Source organism: Falco punctatus, assembly GCF_963210335.1.
Source record: "Falco punctatus genome assembly, chromosome: 1".
In the NCBI taxonomy this organism is placed as follows: Eukaryota; Metazoa; Chordata; class Aves; order Falconiformes; family Falconidae; genus Falco; species Falco punctatus.
This window is the reverse complement of record NC_137580.1, coordinates 54,077,115-54,081,617: the sequence shown is the minus strand read 5'-3', so window position 1 is coordinate 54,081,617 and position 4,503 is coordinate 54,077,115. Positions and strand designations below refer to the sequence as shown.

At 45.5% G+C, this 4,503-nt stretch overlaps 1 protein-coding gene across 1 annotated transcript in view; it reads right to left on the bottom strand.

Moving 5' to 3' along the window:
* The window catches only part of C1QTNF7 (C1q and TNF related 7), a 67,111-nt gene extending 63,085 nt beyond the window's left edge, over positions 1-4,026 (bottom strand). The window contains exon 1 of the mRNA XM_080378946.1: positions 1,975-4,026. The gene's annotated coding sequence lies outside the window, so the exon portion shown is untranslated. The remainder of the gene's footprint in view (positions 1-1,974) is intronic.
* Positions 4,027-4,503: the final 477 nt, after the last annotated feature.

Below are 4,503 nucleotides of genomic sequence, written 5' to 3'. Positions count from 1 at the left end.
AAAAAACCAAAAAAAAACCCCAAAAAAAGCCAAAAGGCAAAAAAAGTCTAAGCTTGTAGTGGCTTCTTTGCTGCCCCTGATGAGAAGGGTTTAGGAACATGCCTGGGCTCCAGCTCTAAGGAAACTGGCAGAGAGTCGCCCGAGGCGGGCTGTGGGCACAGCTCTGGCTGCCCAGCCCCTGCCTGCCCAGCCAGGGTCATCCCCGGGGGTGGAGGGGACGCTCTGGGTGCCCAGGGAAAGCACAAACTCTGCTGCCCAGATGCAGAGAAGTCTCTGCAAAGGCTTGAAATGTAAACTCCTCTCGCATTTCCATGCAGGGTGAGCAAGGCAAATCAGAGGGATTTTTCTTTTCCCTAAGACAAGCCAGAGGCCTCTCCATCACCTGGAGGTGAGATGGAAGAAGCACCCAGCCCCAGGATGTCCAAGGTTAGCTCGTTTTCTGCCTATTATTGCCCTCTGGTGGCACTATTGAAAATACCAACATAACTTTATTTGTTGGCTGGGACTGCCCTTTAGTCCCCCATTGCTTTCATTCTTAACACAGAATTTGCCTCTGATGTGCTTGACTGCATCTCCAGCTTGAGTAACCTCAGACTGGTGATGCTAAAACATAATTGTGTAGTTACCAAGATTTTCTAAAAGCTCTTCCATCACTGGTAGGGGTTTTGGTTCTGATGTTTCACCCACCTAGCCCACCCAGGATGGAACCCCCTGCAACTACACCAAATTGTATCAGCCCAGGATATGCCCTTCTTGGTTCTGCACACCCTTTAGGGCACTCTTTGAGCAGTGCATCCCAGTGGATAGGCTTCAATGCCCACCTCGTCCTGTGTACAAGCTGAGAACATCAGTTGGTTTACATTCCAAAGACAAGGTTTTGTCCAAGAAAGGGTTTTTTTCTGAACCCAGGATAATAATGAACTGGTTGTTCCAGAAAATGGATGGAGCAGATCTGCCCTACAACAAGCTTACCATTACGGTTTCCTGGCATCCATTTTGTGCATTTGAAAGGACCAAGACTAGGAGTCAGCTCCACCAAAAACAGAGGCAACCCTAAAGGGATGTAACTGAAAGCTTAGACATCTCTCATACAGAGTTAAGGAATGAACCCCACTTGCCTATACTTCATCTGAATTTGGAAAATATCCACATCTTTTTAGTAAACTTGACTAAACTTGGGAAACAGCCTCCAAAAGAACAGACTGCCCACAGCTTTTGCTGGTGTGAGGGTTTGCTGTAGGAAGGCTGGATGCAAGGGTGTCAGGGTGAAGCTGCAGGCCCACCATGTGGGATGGTGATGGCTGGCTGTGAAAGAGGAGAGCTAGAGCCTCCCAGTCTCATAAGCCACCTCCATGTCATGCAAAGTGTAAGCTCTTTTTCCTCCTGTTAAAAAAGGTATCTTGGCTGTCAAATATTCATCTCACCAGTCCTCCCCCAAGGCAGTGGCTTGGCCAGCTGAAGTCTGAAGATGTTGTTGCCTTTGCTCCCTCTGCACATACCATTGCTCCTGCTGGAGAAGGTGCAAAGCCTCCAGCAAGTCATTTTGATGAGACCTTGTCTCTACCCCACAGGAAACTTTAGTGCTAACTGTATTAAAGGTCCTGAAAGGTAGTAACCCAAGTAAACCAGCTGGCATGGTCTCTTTCTGCAGCCAGACGACAGCTAGCAGCCAAGCTACCTTGATGTACCAACACTATCTTCTGCTTTCATGGCCGTGTGGCAGATCTTCTCTGTAAATAGCACAGGATGGAAAAGCATAAAAAGAAAAAAAATTACACCTGGAGTTCCAGTTTGAACCATTCAACCCAGCTTTTCAAAATTCAGAGAAGCTCTTTCATAGGGGTTTAAAAATAATTGTTTCATTTCCTAAATGAGGGTTCAGACCTAACAAAAAAACCCAACCCAACAGAAAAGCAGAGCTCATATCTAAGCCCGGCTTTGTAACACCACAGAAGTGAGATGAGCAAAGCCTACCTGGCATTTCAGAGTCTCCTGCTGTTGGCAATATCTTCTACGCTTACAGGCCCTTGGGAATCCCTAGGGTCAGAGTGGGAAAAATCACATTACGGTGCCTTTCTGGTGGGAAGCCTTCAACCCCTGGGGCTGTGCAGAGGAGAGAGAAAGGACCAGGGAGCTCATAAATGCCTGCAAAGATCAAGAGGCATCTGCTAGGCTGGGAGAAGGAAGTAAAGCAAAGCTGCAGAGGAAGAAAAAGAGACCTTGAAATGGATTTAATGTGCAGGGAAAGCAGCAGAGCTGAACACAGGCGCTGAACCCTCTGCTGCAGTAAGAAAGCAGAAAGTACATCCATCCATAGTCCTTAACACTGCAAACTAGTCTGGGAAATTAATTCCTCATTATGGAGATAAATATGCCAACAGAATGAGCTTAGGTTAATAGGGATAAAGAATTGGTCTTAGCAAGAATGCCGCTGCTGAAGGATGGTGCTGAGCGTGCCGCGGGATGCTCAGGCACCAGCCAGCCTTGTTGCGGTGCCTTGAATGTGGAAAGGACAAGGAATTGATGTTTTGGGCATCTGCCTGAGGCTTTGATGGCAGTTTTATCTGATGAACTGCAGGGCTGGGTTCAAAGTTTGGAACTGGGAAATTTTATACAGCGTCATCTAGAAGATGCCTTTTTTTTTTAGTAAAACAAGGTAGGAAGAAAGCCATGGTCTTCAGTTTGTTTTCAAAGCCCTCGCACTCAAAGGAGTGCATTCTTCTCTCATTTTGTTAACATCTCAAATTTATTTTTTGGAGATCTGAGATGTTAATCCCCCCTGGTATTTTCAATAGCAGCTGTGTGGCACACCTCTCTCCTGCTGATGAAGGCTAAGATGTAATTTGGCTTGTTGTTTCACTCCAAGAATGGACTCAGTGTATCACAGGGCTTTCTCTTTATTTTTGGATATACGATTATGTGAATTCAGTACCTGTTCAAGATCCCTGCCAGCATCTGAAAGTCTCTTGAGTGGGATCAAATACACATTTTACTTCAGCAATATCAAGCTCCCAGCACTGTTGTGGTTTCTTCTTACAAAAATTTGAATTAGTAACAGAATACAGAAAATTTAATAATAAACTTATTTGTAGAAGTGGAATTTCAGGTTGCTATTATAGCCAATCACTGAAAAAGCCCCAACAACTTGACCTCAAGATACATGATTAAAAAAATTCTCTCTGAATGCAGAATGAGAATGTTACCTGCTTTTTGGGATGAAAGCAGTAAAATGGAAGAAGCAAGATGGATATCAGTTTACCGACCATTTGAAATAACTGAAAAGCCATTTTTAAGCTACAAAGTGCCACTGCTGTGAAGCTGAGTAGCACTTTTCTTCCACTATAAATGGGGTGGATTAGGTGCTGCTGAGGTTATTTCCATGTAGAAATAGCTCACAGGCAGGTGTGGGGAGAGGGGACACAAAGGCTTGGGGAAGGAAGCTGGGGTTGGGCTGCAGAGGAAGGGGACAGGCGGCAGATGCAGAAGAGACTCGTTTTTACTGGTGTGCAGGATTAAAGAAGCCATATGCAGGCTAGGAAACTGGGTACTGATGTGCTCATGACAGCACCCAAACACTTAATGGCCATTAATCCGTTTTTCCTTAGGACATCTCCTGTGGGAGCACAGTGCTTTTATCCTTACTTTATGAATAAGCAGGGAAGGCAAGAGATTTCACCTGTGTGGTCCAGTTGCTCCCCATCCTTCCTGCCATGGATGCTTTGGTGCAGGTCTGCTGGGGGGTGGCTGGTGCAGTGTCCTACCCCCCCTGGAAAGAAGCTGGGGAGCTGAGGGGGGTTGAGCACATGACCTGATGGGCACAGCAGCCCTTTAACAGCCTGGAGCATCCAGCTATCATTTTGGGATTTAGTAGGGTAACAGTTCTTCTTTAGTGTTGGAGCCATCCTGTGCCAGTGGGAGATCTCTAGGACCGCCAAGTGGGCTACATGAATCTTGTAGCACTTGGCCTGAGCTGTGATTATATCCAGATTTACACCAGTTTCTTCCTTTCTTTACTTCGGCCTGGAGATGGGGTATTCCAAAGCACTCCTTGTGGGTGCACTGGAGAAAGCCCTGGAGATAGCTTTCTGGTGGATTTGGTAGGTTCATGTTAACTCAGTGGGTGAAAAATACAATAGGTGTGGAACTATTGTATGCTCTTCATCTGAGCCAATAGCGAAAAATGTAGAACTTGTGAAAATACAGGTATTTTACCATTTAGCTTAAAATACTGGTGGAATGAATTAGCACATGTAAAGTCACTCGGCTAAAAGGTATAAGAGGTACACACCAAACACGTCCTCTATATATCTCTGAAGGATTTTTAAATTACAGTGAAAGCGGTGTTCCAATACCTTTAATTTCTGCAGCTGATAAGCTATATTATGTTCAAAATAAGTAAACAAAAACTAGAACAGTGTTACGCAGAGGCGAGAGCTCAGATTTTACAGCAGCCTGAGCTGAGTGGTATGGTTGCAGACACTGCATCTGCAGAGCTCAGAGCCT